General features: G+C 31.9%; 1 pseudogene; it reads right to left on the bottom strand.

Moving 5' to 3' along the window:
• Positions 1-9,432: 9,432 nt before the first annotated feature.
• LOC149562770 (peptidyl-prolyl cis-trans isomerase FKBP42-like) lies at positions 9,433-14,646 on the bottom strand (annotated as a pseudogene).
• Between the last annotated feature and the right edge of the window lie 2,438 nt (positions 14,647-17,084).

Raw genomic sequence — 17,084 nt, 5'->3', positions numbered from 1 at the left:
CCATGCAAAACCCCTTTTTTTTAATTACTATATTTTGAATTTTCATGCACACACTTTATGCAATTTAGTTAAAATAAACTTTATTAAATTAAAGCTTTCTCTCCCTTATTAAATCATATGACGTTTTTAATATAATATATATTAATTTAACCAATAATATTATTTAGAGTTTATTAAAAATAAAACTCTTAAATAAATTATTATTAAATTAAATAAATGTAGATATGCCTAAATTATAACTTTAATCAAATCTTTGAAATTTAATTCTTTCATGGACATTTAAAGAACTTTTTAATTAAAATATTCTTTTATTTTATTTTTTCCTCTACTTATTAATTAATGTAAGCACTATTTAAAACATAGTTTATTATTTAAATTAATAAAAATAAAGAAAGCTCATAATTTAAGTGCAACTCTAATTTAATAATTTTAATTAAATAATCATAATTAAATAATATTAAATATTTAATCTTTTAATATTTTAATTCTATTTTTATCGAAATTCTTAAATTAGACTTTTAAAATAAATATTTTAAACTGAAATACATGTTTAATTAATTTCTAATTAATTAAATAACATCATATTCTAATCTTTCTTTAACAAATTTTATAAATGTAGACCTCTAATTTAGACTTCTAAATTTAGACTTTTTGTTTAAAGCATAAATTTAATTAGTTTTTAATTAATCAAATATCTATATATTTTAATATTTTCTTTTTAATCAAATAATATTTACTACTCAACTAATAATATTATTCAAATTTTATTATTAAAATAAAATTCTTAAATAATTATTATTAAATTAAATAAATATAAATATGCTAAAATTATAACTTTAATTTAATCTTTTAAATTTAATTCTTTTATTTAATTAATTTTTCATTTAATTAAATACAATTAAATATTGAATTTTCTATATACAATTTTCATGCAACAAATTTATTCAATTTAAACTAAAATATCTTTATTAAATTAAATTTTTTTCTCACTTTAATTAATCATCAGATATTTTTAGTATCATATTTATTAATTTAACTAATAATATTATTTAGAGTCTATTAATAAAACTCTTAAATAAATTATTATTAAATTAAATAATTATGAATATGCCAAAATTAGAACTATAACTTTATCTTTACATTTTATTCTTTTATTTAATTAAACTCACAAACATTTTTAGTAATATATTTATTAATTTAATTAATAACATTGTTTAGAGTTTATTATTTAAAATAAAACTCCTAAATAATTATCATTAAATTAAATAAACTTAACTACGCCCCAATTAGAACTATAACTTTATTTTTAAATTTCTTGCATATGCTTTATGCAATTTAATAAAAATAAAATAAAACTCCTAAATGACTATTATTAAATTAAACAAATATAATTATGTCAAAAATAAAACTTTAATATAATCTTTAAATTTAATTATTTTATTTAATTAATTTTGCTATTAATTAAATATGATTAAATATCAAATTTCTTTATAAAATTTCTATTAAATTAAATCATTAAATTATCTTTTAATTTGATTTAATTATTACAAAAAATCACCACATACCCACAAAACCAAAAACGATAACCTGACTGAAGGCAAAGAACATAATCAAACTTCAGGGTCAAAATCATGAATTCACATCACTTGATGAATTCAAATGGGTAAACTAACTTAGATATTTGTCATATTTTCTATGAAAATTAACTTAGGCTTTAAGATTTGGACTCAAGAGTTATCTCCTCACTTATACCATTGAAATACTGCAATAGGGTATGTTCATCTTAGCAATTCAGGGAAGTCAATACCTAGTACCTACAATTTGCATAAAATTCATGCATGTGCAAACATAATATTCTAAACTAAACAAGCAATGGTAGGAAGTGGTCATCATGTAGATCCCAACTAGCAGGTGACTACAACTCACTTCCTTAATCACATTATAAACATCAAACATAAAGAAAACATACATACACAACATACACATGCAAGTATGGAGTAAGTATCCATAGAAAACACATAAAAATCATAAGTTTAACTAACATCATTCAATACCTAAAATAACTAGCTCTAAGTACCTCTCTATGTGTGTGTGTGTGTGTGTGTGTGTGTGTGTGTGTACATACATATACATGTATGTACACATATATATGTATATATGTATGTACACATATATATGTATATATGTATGTACACATATATATGTATATATGTATGTACACATATATAAATGTATGTATACACACACACACACACATATATATGTATATGTATATATATAGATATATGTATACATATCTATACATATATGTATACATATCTATACATGTGTGTGTGTGTGTGTGTGTGTGTGTGTGTGTGTGTGTGTGTGTGTGTGTGTGTGTGTGCATATGTATATGTATACATATATCTACATATACATATATATATATATATATATATATATATACACATACACATGCACATGCACATGCACACGCACACACACACACACACACACACACACATATCAACTTAATATGAGATACAACTAATCAATTCTGGTAATCCAACACCACTAATCATAAAACATAATAATAGAACAAACCTAAAAGAATCTAGTCAAAACAAATCAGAAAAGTCAAGTAGGGGTAGGCATTACATCCACTCCCTCTAGAATTAAGCTTACTCCTGGAAGCCTACAAGAAAGATAAATTAAACTAGGGGTAGGCATTACATCCAATCCCCCTAGACTTAGGCTTACTCGTGGAAGCCTACTATAATGACTAGGGTAGATAAAAGTCAAAGAGTACAATCTACAACTTCAAACAAAAGCTCCTTTAAGAAACTAATACAAATAAGCTAACTATGTATACACTTTAAATCCCTTGAAGCAATATGATTCTAGTTTAATAATAAACTGATAACCCTATTGATCCAACATTCATCTTTTAACAAATATTGCAATAGATCCCCTAAAACACTCCAAACAAAGGATCAACATAATGCTTGCAAAAACAATCAAAGGCATACTACCTTAAAGCATAATCATAAGAAAGCATGTTTGAAATCCAACTCACAAGTTTTATCTTTTTCTATGTTTCAAGTATCAAGTCTCAAGTTTTCAAGTTTCAAGTTTCTAGGTGTTAAAGTTGCAAAAGATACATAACACCATTTAAGTTTCATTTCAATTTAAAGTTCAAGTGTTTCAAGTTTGTAATAAATACATATAACAGTTTAAGTTTTGTTTTAGTTCAACTAGTTATTAACTAGTGCCATTCTAATATACCCAAAGCTCCCAATGTAGAAACTCTAGCTCTGATACTAGATGTAACACCCTGCCATGTGACCCAAAAGAAGTTAACCTAAAGTTTTACTAACTTTGTCAAACATTTTTTTTTTTTAAAGATAAAGATAATAACTTAACGACAACAATTATAACATAGTGGAAGTAATTAACATTCACATAAACACATACCATGAAACAAATTACAATTCTTAAGGGTCCCATGACAGTGAATCACATTAAAGTTTAATTAATAATAAATCTAATATATAATAAATCCACATCAAATAATAATATACCAGTATGAATTCATTTAAATAATATATAATTTTATATGATGCCACTTGGCAATAAATAGAATGCAAAATCATCCACTGTATAAGTCACAGGGTATGAAAGGCTGAAATAATATACATCATGAAATGAATTACACCATCTCTTAAGATCTTATGAAATCAAATACAATACAATAGTACAACCATCCATCATACAAATATAAGAACAAATAGAAAAGAACATCTACACAAACACATCCAATAGTGAAATTTGATAGTCAGATCTCAATGGTATAAGAAAAAGCACTACCACCTAACCTTGTGGAACCTAAATGGCCCACTCCCACTGCGCTAAGGAGATAGTCTCAAGTCCCATATAGGAGAACAAACTCAACAATAAAATCCAACATCAAGCTTCAAGGAATCACTTGAAAGCAATCTAACTCAAAGGTACCAAGACACAAGTATCAACTAATCCCAAAGGCAACAATGACATGTAGGAAATCTACTATGCAAGTGGGCAAGTGTCATCATATGAATCAATCCTAGAGTTACCTTGGTAGTCTAACTTGACCCTGGCCCCCTAGTGATTCTATGTGGCATTAGTATTATTTCATACTAACAATGTATACTAACGATACATGGTCACAACCAAGTGTTCTCTCTACTCACATCCTAGTCTGTACTAGCACTCGAGGCATGGTGAGAACATACAAAGACTATTATTAAGTTCATTTTATTCCCGTTTAGTGTGGTGTTTTCACTTATTAAACAACTTACAATGGGTTACCTTGGCAGCCACTTTGGGCCCCGACCTCCATTGCAAGCCACTTCCCAACATTACATATAGATAACCTACCCTAAGCTTAGTAAAATCAAAAGATCACAAAAAACCACATACCATACATCAATTCTTAAAAAAGAAACTAACGAGTACTAAAAATCACTAATCATAATTACAATTACAACAAGGAGACAAAAATACAAAATACTTTCATGCATCAGCACAACAAAAATGAGCAGCTAAAATAATCTTTCAAATCAAAGATTTAGAATCAAGCAATATTTTATCTAATTCTCAGCAAATTAGAGATGAAGGTGTCAAGTTTTTTATGAACCTTCTAGCTCTATTAGAATATTCAACTCCCCTTCCTTCGCAAGTGGATGATCTCCTTCAATCTATCCCAACAATGGTGTCTCCTGATGAGACTATTAAACTTATGGCTCCTTTCACCATTCAAGAATTGAGAGAGGTAGTGTTCTCATTTCCTTCTAACAAAGCTCCAAGTTTGGATGGTTTTACTATGCTCCTCTTTCATAGTTTTTGGGAATTTATAGGTTGGGATTTACTTGTAGCTATTGAAGAATCTTGAAAAAATAGATCCATGCTCAAGTACTTCAATTCTATAAATATTGTAATCATCCCAAAAATTAAGGAGCCCAAAACCTTTTCTGATTTCCACCCAATCTCTCTTTGTAATATGACATAAAATATTTTCACCAAAGCTATTTACTTATGCCTTCAACATCTACTCCCACACATCATTTCCCCCGAACAAGGAGGTTTTTTCCCAGGCGGAGAAATAATGGAGGGAGCAATGGTAGTTCATGAAGTCCTCCATTCTATCAACATTAATCAGACTTCCAATTTTTTTATCATGTTAGACATGTAGAAGGGTTATGATAGAGTATGTTGGACCTTTCTTTTTCAATTTCTTCAGAATATGGGGTTCTCAAAGTGTTGGTGTAAGTAGATTAAAGCATGCATCTCGAGAGCTTGATTTTCAGTAATTATCAATGGATCAGCATCAGGTTTCTTCTCCTCTACACAAGGTGTTAGACAAGGAGATCCACTTTCTCTAGCATTATTCATTATCATGGCAGAAGCATTTAGCAAAAGTATTAAGCATTATCATTCGATTGATAAGTGGAAAGGAGAAAAAATTGGGGGCATGTCAATATCAGTCATGCATTCTTTGTTTGCAGATAACACCTTACTTTTTGGATTATTGCAAGTCTCAGAGGCTAAGTAGATTAAGAAATCTCTACAACTTTACTCAGATGTCTCGGGGCAGAAAATTAATTCTCAATAATCAAAGATCTTTTTATTCAATACTAAAAGAGTCATCTTAGACAAGATAGTATGAATCTTAGGTTTCACTGAGGACTTTTTGCCATATACTTATTTGGCATTCCTTTTATAATGGGATCTAATAAGACAAGTTACTGGGAAAGTGTTCTCCAAAGAATTAAGAGCAAAGTGGTGTCCTAGAAAGTTAGATGGCTCTCCCTATCAAGCGTAATTCTACTTATTAAATCTGTACTCTTAGCAATTTCAAATTACGATTTGTCTATCCTACAAACCCCCATGGAAGTCCTAATACAAATTCAAAAATTAATTTGAGGATTCCTTTGGGTAGGAAATATGACAAATGAAAAGAAAATTCCACTTTTATCTCTTCAAGATATGGCACATACTCCTACATTAGGGGGTGTTGGAGTGCATGACTTTTATAAGAGGAATAAAACTTTTGGGGGTGAGTTGGTCTAGCAAATGTATAGCAAAACACAATCTACATGGTGTCAAATAATGTAATAGAAATATTTAGATAACACTGATCCTCACAGAATATTTTCCATGTTAAACCCCCCTAAGGGAATTTTTATTTGGGATTTTATGATTGCTTCTAGAGAAATTTTCCTCAAGTACATTTCTTGGGAATTAAACTATGGGGATAAGATTAACTTTTGGAGAGATTCATGGAACAAACAACCCTCACTAATCACACTATCAAACACTCAAGAAATGATGATAGCCTCAGAATCAGCTTGGGGAAGTCTTGTTATTCACTTCAAAGATGCAATTCGTCTCTATTCAAGGAAAGTAATATGGAAAGATCTCAAACAAGTCCTTTTAGATAACCAAAACAAAGATCTCTTTTGAAATATACTTATGGAAAGAACAATATTTGTATCCAAATATGAGGATCAATTAATGTGGATACTAGCAAGAAATGGTAAATATTCAATTAAAGAAAGTTACAAACTACTACAAAGAGTTGCATCAGAGAAAACTCCATCTCAAGCCTATATGTTCTATTAGAATAATGTGGTGTTACCAAAGGTAGGTTATTTTGCATGGTTAGCAATTAAGCATAGGATCTTAATAAGTGATTGATTGGAAAGATTAAATATTTCCCCTCCATTTAAGTGTGTATTATGTGAGGATGAGTATGAATTAGTGGACCATCTCTTTGCAAGGTGTCAATTTACGTATCAGTGCTAGATGTTTGTTATCCAAAAATTAAATTACCCCACACCATTATAGAATAATATTTGGGATATAATTCAAGCATGGCCTATCGTTTTTCTTGATGCATTATTTGAGGGAATCTGGAAATGCACTCTAGCATTAGTAATTTGGGTAATTTGGTGGGAAAGAAATAAGAGGATATCCAGAAAAGAAATCTCAACCTTAGATAAGGTAATAGAGGGCATTGAAAAATTGATATCAGAGGTTACTAATGCCAGTGATAGTTTAAATGTAAAATCAATCCACATATTACTACATGGGATGGAGGTATCATCTATGAATGAAAATCATTATTTATTCTATTAGGAATCGAATTCAAGAGAAACCAAGCAAAAATTTATAGGTCATCAGTATAATGGCAACCTCCACAACTAGGATTTGTGAAGCTAAATTTTGATGGGGCTCCCAGAGGAAACCCAAGAAAGTCAAGACTAGGTGCGTGTATAAGAGATTGTAAAGGTAATGTGTGTGCAATCTCAATGGCCCCTCTACCACCAAGAACCAACAATATAGCAGAGGTTGAAGCTTTATTCTCAAGATTAATTCTTCCAAAGTGTTAGTGAAATAGGATTTGTTCTGTAACTTGTAATAGCACTTCTAGATATTATATGTGTTTTTCAAGTTACTATTTGAATGAATATATATGTGATACAAAGAGGCATGCCTCTTGAAGAGACATTTCTCTTTAATATATTAACTTACATTAGTTATAGTTATAACACAATTAATATATCCTTAACATATTATAATGGATATATAATATATATATAACTCTTAATATAAGTTAATTATAATATTTGTCAGATATTATATCTCATATGTATAATATAATTTATTCAACAGAATTATAACATTAACACAAAGAAAGGGGAATATCAATGGGTCCAAATTGAAGGTGATTCCCAAGTAATAGTTAATGTGTGTATTAAGACACTAGTAAATTTGGACTCAATTTTCAAAGAATTTTGGTCAAAATTTTGACACAGGTTGATCAAAATTTTGACCAAGCAGTTTGTGGCATTTTTTCTCATAGGTTGGTCAAAATTTTGACCAACCTACACGTTAGTCAAAATTTTGACCAATACATTCATCAAAAAATTTTAATTTTTGCTAGCTTTGATTTGTCATTATTGGTCAAAATTTCCACCAATGTTTGGTCAAAAAAAATTAGAATTGGTGGAAATTTTGACCAATTCTTGGTAGAAAACTATCAAGAATTGGTCAAAATTTCCACCTATATTTGGTCAAAAAAAAATTATAATTGGTGGAATTTTTGACCAAGTCTTGGTAGAAAACTTTCAAGAATTGGTCAAAATTTCCACAAATGTTTGGTTGAAATTTTTGTATAGTTGGTGGAAATTTCGACCAAGCTTTGGTAGAAAACTATCAAGAATTGGTCGAAATTTCCACCAATGTTTGGTCAAAAAAAAATTATAATTGGTGGAAATTTTGACCAATTGTTGGTAGAAAACTATCAAGAATTGGTTGAAATTTCCACCAATGTTTGGTCGACAAAAAATTATGTTGTATCAAGCAATTGTTTCTTATCCAAGCCATTTAATTTGCATCCTTTTAAATCTCTACAAAGATAAAGTTGGAGCAGGAGAATTTTTCCTCTCAAAGGTGTCCTTTGATTGTAAACTATCCATTCCATTATCTGTGAACATGGAATGGAATGGAAATGGACACTTTATAATCAGAGGACACCTTTGAGAAGAAAAATTCTCCTGCTCCAACTTTATCTTTGTAGAGATTTAAAAGGTTGCAAATTAAATGGCTTGGATAGGAAACAATTGCTTCATATAGCATGGAACAAAGAAGAACATAAACATATAACATGGACATGTATTCTTTGAAATGGAAGCATCCAAGAATGTAAGAAAAAGCATAACTATTGAAGTGTAACATGCCTCATTATGCACTCTTGATATTGCCAAAGTTGACAGAAATTATTTCAACTATGAACAATGATATATTATATAATCAAAGTAAAAAAAGAATTTCATATTCATGACAGTCAATTTTCAAAGTACAGTACAGTACAGTACACAAGTTGAAGAAGAAAAGTATCCTAAACTAAACACCACTATATGAAAATTATGCATTTTATCCCGTAAGAACTTCAGCATTGGAACAACTACTTTTTAAGTTTACTAAAACCAAATAGGGCATAACATTTATATAGAAAAGAGATAACAAAATTTCATTAAAAGAGTTATAACAATAGTTATAAGAAAGATCTCTTTTTCACTATTCTATGAAATTTTTCCTTCAGTGGTACAAAGTTTAAGTGTACCAACATTAAGACAATATAAATTAGTTTGTAACAGGAAGAAAAATGCTTACAGTATGCTAAAATCGTCAAGGTAATTACATACAATCAGCACCAAATGATAGAATTTAAGCAGGAACCTAATGAAAATGATTTCATTCTTGCAGCAGCAAAAGATATAAGCTCTAAAAACTCAACACCACAAAAATGGAATACATATTCAGTATCTGAAATACTAAGAGTAGTTTGAATTACACATATGTGGCATTCTAATTTATTCATATATACAACCATTTCCATTTGGCATACTAGTTCGATATCTTAGGCTTTGGCTTTGGCCTTGGGCCAAACAAGCCCTTATAGAGCTCCTTTTCTTTCATACACATCTCCTTGTCATGTTGTGCAAGGAGATGCAGCTCTCGTACCACTGACTTATCTTTAGGAGAAAGTTTCTTAACCTTTTTGAAATCCTCTCTTGCATCATCTATCTACCCAAGAGCAGATTTTGCCTTCCCACGTCTGAATAAAACCTTCACATTGTTCTCATCTTCAACTAACACCTGCAGATAAGGAAATTGAACGTCAGAGGGTTGAGACCCATTTCTTGATCTCTTCTACATATAGACGTAAAAGGAGACCCACACTTGCAATTTATGGAATCCTTGGTCTCAAATTAGATTGGGTACAAAAGTATCACAAGTTTTATATTAAAAAAAATGACTCAATACTCCATTGCACAATGCATACCATGCTATACTAGTCAATGACATCTTCATAATGGTTCAGTTTCAACAAACATGTAGCCATGTTGAGATGGAATGGATTCTTAACAGCATTTTCCATGTCCTTATATTTTCCAAATAATTGGAACATAAAAGCATCTCCCATGCATGCCAAGGCTTGCACAAAACCACATCTTGGAAAAGTTTGCTAGGTAGGCAAACTACCTAAACCTAGGTAATTTAGAATATAGTAAATAAAAGAATCAGCAAACGAACAGATATGTCACCATTTCATATTTTTGCATCACCTCTACTTGTTTTCCCTCTTTAAAAAATGCATTACCCTCTATATGTCTCATATTAGTTGCTTCAATCCATTCCTCTACTGTCATGTCACTCTGTGCCTTACCCTGACAAATTTATAATAAATGAAAAGAAAATTATAATTTATGAATTGCAATGTAACTACATGACAAGATAATTGGTTTTGCAACTGTAGGCTGCCAAGATTGTTGGAATAAGTATCCAGTCTGATTTGTATTTGTTGAAGGGAAAGACTAGCAGGAACTTGACCTAGGTCTATTATGCAGCAAACACTCAAAATTAACACTAGACAGAGCCTACCTGTCATCTTATTGAAAGAAATTAAGATTTAAGAATGATACAAAATAAAATTAGCATTGACATATAACTACATCCTTATCCTTTTTGTCCCTAATAATAGCCATTCCAAAGGAAATTAGATCACATAATGTGTAGCATTTAATATTTGAGCCTCTGTTACTCTTACACATTTAGTGCCTACATATATAGCTCGACCAATTAGTGTGAGAAGAGAAGAATTAGATTTACCTCGTTTGCTTCCTGAAACCAATAAGCTCAACCTTATATATGAGATCAGCCTTAAGAGGAACATTTGGAAATGAAAAGTTTCCTTCTTCCCCATATCCCAGTTGCCATCCCACATGAAGCAATGCATGTTCATCAGCTTGCATGCTTGCTACACCAATTGCCAAACCACTTAAGACCTTTTTCTCTACATGAATAGTAAAAGTTATGTCAAACTTAAACCATGTTCATATATAGATACATTATGAATAAGAAACTAATTACGTTCTAGACCATATAAAATTTCATCAATCTCGTAATAGAATACATTTGTTTTAATATAACATATCAATAAGAACTAGCCAAACAATGCCAACCACAATTTCTGACAATAAATTATTCCTACAGGTCTTTTTCATTTTAAAGAGTACAAGATTTCAACTAGAGATAGAATACACCATTCTTTTTTTAAAAATGTCACACTTGTAATTTTTTTTGATAATTTGAGGATTATAATGGGGCCCCAACCCATTAAAGCTATTAAAAAATTATATGAAATACAAGAGCCGGATAAATCTAGACACCTGTAAGCCTCTGATGAATAACTACAAACCAAATAAAAACTCATGTACCAAAATGAGCAGGGTCTAAACTGCCTAATAAATGACCCCGCAAATGGACAATAAATGGCATTATACCAAAATCCACCATTCTCAAGTTGGCATGCAAATAGATGTGTTTATATTGTGGAAATAGGGACCTAGCCATATCTCCAATAAGCTAACAGCCCTGAGATTTTCCCAATGAACACATATTTCACACAGCACCCAATTTCCCCCCTACTCCCTTACCATCAAAACTAGTAGCAACCTGAACACTAGGCTCTTTAAAAGAGTGTTTTTAAAGCGCAAATCAAACCATCTTTTGAAATAACAAGAAGAATTAACAAAATTGAAAATTTCCAACACTCATTATAGAGAATTACCAACAGTCCATCTACATCCATTGCAAGCTCTCAACCCAAAAAAACTACTTCTATTTCAGAATAAACCAGTTAAATCTCCCTGCGCAAGGTTATGAGTTCCCCCACCAAGATTTTAGCTAGTTACTCTGCCATGCCTGTACAATATTCATTTGAACTATCAAATAAAATAATTACTCTATTGTTCCCATACTACCTTCATTTGAACTATCATATAAAATAATATTTTCTGTAGAAAGGAAAACTACTTTTAAGACCCACTCTTGACAACCAGATATATGCTAAAGATAGTTCAAAACTAGTTTTACTAAGATAGACATAAATGCTAAAGATAGTAAAATTAAGCCTACTAATAACCACATGATTTACAATTACAAAAAAAACCACAAATTGTTACATGTAAACACTGACTTCAGTGATCTTCCAAAGAATGTGAAAATAAGCATTAAACAAACATTTTATAACCTTTTTTTACCTTTTATTATGATGTGTCTCCAAAATAAAAATGTATGAAAACTAAACAAATATGATACATGGCTTATCTACATATGAAAATAAACATGCAACTACACCAAGTGTTATGTCATATGTAGAAATGGGAACCTCATGACGAACATTGTCTGCGAGAATGACAATGATAAGTCCAACACATTGTTAGTCGCTCCCCATGCCAAAACATGCTAGCTATAATGACCACCTAAAAAAATAGTAAACCAAACACTATCATTTTGATTTTCATGTCTTCTCTTGCATTGAAACCTATAAAAACATTGATCTGACCATAAGAAATACAACAACAAGCATATTGAATAGTTTTCTGATAACAATTGATCATCTTTTTTTATTTTTAAAGGAAAAAGATTGAATGTAACAAATGCAGAAAGACAATGCAATGATTTGATTGGCAGTGGAGTAGAAGATTAATCACCAAGCCCTTAGCATTGGTGTATCGATATCAAATAATACCTACATTAATGTATTTATATAAATAAAAAATCATGTATTGTATGCTTTCTAGACCCTCTAGATCACAATTGAGGAACCTACATTGTGCAATTTGACCTAGTTTTAGTGTACAAAAATTATCTAGAACTACCTAGATAGATTAACTAAGATTTTTACAAGTTTTCTTGAGGATCAACATATAGAATAGATGGATAAACTCAAACTTTTTCAACTTTAGCTACACATGACATGGAAACTCAATAATCCATCAACTACACAGGCATTTTTTACTCTAAGAAGAATTGCTTTTATTGTAGTGAAATTAGTGTCATGTTCTTCTCTAAGATAAATATATTTGTATTTTTATTGTAGAGGAGGAATTGAAATACAAGGAGAAACTAATTACATGTCTTCTTGGAAAACTCCCAACCATCAGGCCAACAAACTTGCCCTCCTTCTATAGAGAAAACACATCTCTAGAAGCATTTATAGTGTCTTTCTGTATGAATCTTGCCACCAAACCATAGCAGATTACATACTGGTAAAAACTTTTGATGAGTTGGAAGGAGGGAAAGAAGCACAAATGGGTCTTAGCATAAATGGTTGTGTTGCTCTTGCAGTTGGCCCTATTTTTCTTCCCAATTTCTTAAAGGGTAGAACTTCAATGTATAGCATATGGAAAGGAGATAAAAGTTGCCTACAATGGCTAGATTCTCAACCAAAGAAATCTATATTATATGTTTCCTTTGATAGCATTTGTGTAAAATCTAAAAAAGCAATTGCATGAACTCACATAAGTTTTGAACTAGTTTTGAACTATCTTAAATAGAGCCATGTGGGACAAAGTCAACTTTACTAAATAATGATGATCCATACATTTACATGATACACTCCTTGAGCTCAAGAAAAATGCATTGGGAAAGGTAATGTGAATGAGAATAAAAAGAGGAAACAGTAGGACATTCAATATGTTGCTAGCCCCTGCAAAAGTTTTAAAAACCACACCTCAAGAACAGGCTTATGTGCATGCACAATTCAAGCTACTTGATACTTGATTATTTCATGTGTTCATGATTATTCTTTTGACGGTGATGCTTGTATGTTCATATAGTGATTTCAATTATTTCATTTTGATAGTTAGATGGATGATCTATATGTGGTTTTCAATGGTTACTTACCCCATACTTGCATGTGTATGGTGTACATGCATGTTTTACCTTATGTTTGATGTTTGTGATGTGATTGAGGGATAGAGTCATATTCACCTTGTTGGTCTGAATTTTCAAATGATAGAAATCCTTTGCTTGGATATAAAATATTTAGATTATCTCCATAAATTAATAAATAGGGTTTCTAGATAAGTTGTTCATTTGCAAGCCTTTGAAAGTTTTATGTGAACCCTATGTTTCTTTCCATTCATAATTGCTTGGGCACAAAATGTTTGAATTAGGCAAATTTTCTTTTTCCATTTATGTCTTCCACGCCCCGAGCTACTTTTCCTCCCAAAATTTCCCAGTCATTCGATCTAAGTAGATCCACCGTTGTCATTTCCTCGCTATGAAAACATGGGCACTCTTTATGTATAGTGAGGTAGCGAGTGCCTGAAAGTGTAAAACAGGACCGCAAGATGAAGACACGACAGTCAAAAAATTATCTTCTAACTGATCATTCAGTCATGGATACTTGGCAAATGTTGTCAGATCAGGAAAAGGGACCCACTTGGAGACAATTAGAAATCAGCACCGGAATGATGATTTGTCCGATGTCTCGCTATCTCGCTATCAAAAAAAATTTCCATATCGTCATTAGCAAAGTATCAAGGTGTCGCAAATCAAAAGTACGGTGGCCTCAAAATTTATTAGTAGCTATGGTATGACCAGGTGGCATGACAAGCAATAATTTTTGTCAGAAACAGTTGGTAGAAACGATAATGATTTGATGGGTCTTTGTATTTCACAGTGCCGAGTTTTTTTCGAGTCATTAGAGCTCACTACCTCGCTATCGAAAAAACTTGACTCCTTGCCGTTAGTGAAGTAGCGAGGCATCGTAAAAACCAATAGCCAATGGGACCTGAGGTAACGTGGACGGTTGACCAGACTCAAAGTAAAGTTTTGTTGATTGCTAGCAGTGCAGATTCTCCTACATCAGCAATGTCTTGGACCTGTAAAAGCATTTGAGAGATCCCAATCGCCAAATCAAGTTTCAATCAACGATCCTCGCCATCTTGGTATAAAGAGTTGCACGATGTTTAGTCTTTGCGACATAGCGAGTGTAGGACCCACTTTTCCTCAAGATACTTGGTGCAATTCCTCCACCTTTGATGTAATCTCAGATCAATGACCGTCGTTGTCTTGCCATAAAAATTTTCTCGAACAATATGTATAGCGAGATAGTGAACGAGGGCCCACCACTATTTTTCTAAGCAGTACAGTAACATATCATCTGCAAGATCAAGATCAGATCAGTGGTTGTTGCTGCTTCGCTATAGCAAGGTGCTCATTCTTTATGTATAGCAAAGTAGTGACCTATTGACACGTGTCTTTAGTTTCCAGTGGGTCTAAACAAAAGCACCATCAAGGAAAGAGTTGTGTACATGGGAGATTTTTATTGGATTAGAGGGCCAACTTGTCGAGTGTGATACCTAGTTGTCTCTCTCTGTACCCCACGATCGTATGATTTTTAAGATTGATAGGAAATTTTTAAATACTGAAGGTGGTGACACTCTGCACATTAATAAGATGTGAAAAGTTTCGCATGTGAAGTTAATAACAGAGTATAACAGGCAAGATTTGCTCAGTTTCACCTTGCACGAATAAAGATTTTGAAATCTTTTCTGAACGAAGATAATTACTATAAGGAAACTTGGCAATAAAGAATATAACCATTTCCACATAACCCATAATAGATCTAAAATAAATACGGAATTAAAATCCACATGCAAGAGAATAGACAACATACCCTCAAAATTATGACACAAGATATACCCTGGGAAACCCTCATTGAGGGAAAAACCCAGCCTCCAAAAGCATCCATCACTATGTATTATTCAGCAAAAAAATCATTGCAATACAACCATGGAAGCCTTCATGGCCATAGCCACAACCAAGCAAACTATGTGAACAAGCATGAATCCACACATCCCATGCCATGCTTTCAACCTTCACAAATGCTCCCTTGGCTAACCTGTCAAGCCTTGTCCCGCTCGACTCTTGCCTTTCTCACTCTTTGTCTCTACAACAACTACCCTTGTGGTTGTTTATACAGTAGCAAGTTCCACAAAACCACTAAGTGGTATTACATAAACCCTATGCTACCTAACCCATTGACCCCACATTTAATATTGGGCATTTAATTCTTTTCCCCAATATTAAATAACTACATGAAATATTATCACAATGTTACAATACAACTCATCAAGAATATTCTATGGGAATCTTTACATGTTGCACGTCCATCTAGGTACAACATTAAATAATAAAATATAACAATATTATGCAATGTGTGCAACACCCATTATCTCAACAATCTCCCACTTGTTGTATACATTGCATAGGGTCAATTTGTAGCCACATAAATGAACAAGGGAACAATCCCTCCCAGCACATCCACCATCATGAATCAAAATACACCAAGTGCTCCATCCTAGTACCTGCAACAAAATCAAAGTATCTAGCATCTCAAACATGAATGATCTCACCTCTTATTATTCCACTACCACTAGACATACATTGAAGCCATCAAAAGAGAAAGCCACCCAACCTATCGCATTAGAAGATCATAAAATCCTATACCAACTAAAATTCCAAGCACAAAAAAAACCTGATCCAAAGATAATCACATGTATTCGTAGTTGTCAAAATATCCATAGCTGAAATAGCACCCACAGCAAAGTGCCAAACCCATCCAACTATCCATACCTCAAAGGTATAACAAGTGAATCTCATATCACCAACATATCCAATCTATAACCTGCAATCAAGCCTCAAGAGCAATACCTGCCACATATATACCAAGAAGCTCCCACTGCAAAAGATAATGTCAAATCTATAACCAATCCACTCACAACATCTCAAAGAAGTGAATCCATGTAGTATCAAGGACATCCACAATACATAAACTGATATCCTACAAGAACAACTCTCATAACAAGTCTCCAATAGTCTCCCAAATTCTCCACAACCAACAGAGGAAAGAGATAAAGGAATAACTATGTCATCTCTCACATGACATACATGAGCACAAACTAGTGATCACAATCTCTAACCAATCTCAAATCCAACATAGGCAAAATCGAACATCCAATAAGATAACCAAGACCAGAGAAACCATGCAAATCATAACCTATATAATGCCCTTCTACACACACCTCTAGATGTAAACTGTGCAAGTATGATCTCCTCCATAAAACCCCAACAGGAAGCCTCAACAACACCCAAACCATACCATATAGCTAATCATGGATGTAAGCCTCTCACAAGAAGGT

Source organism: Cupressus sempervirens, chromosome 4 (assembly GCF_028749045.1).
Source record: "Cupressus sempervirens isolate cs-2001-9-10 chromosome 4, ASM2874904v1, whole genome shotgun sequence".
Lineage (NCBI taxonomy): Eukaryota > Viridiplantae > Streptophyta > Pinopsida > Cupressales > Cupressaceae > Cupressus > Cupressus sempervirens.
This window is presented reverse-complemented; position numbering and strand designations above follow the sequence as displayed.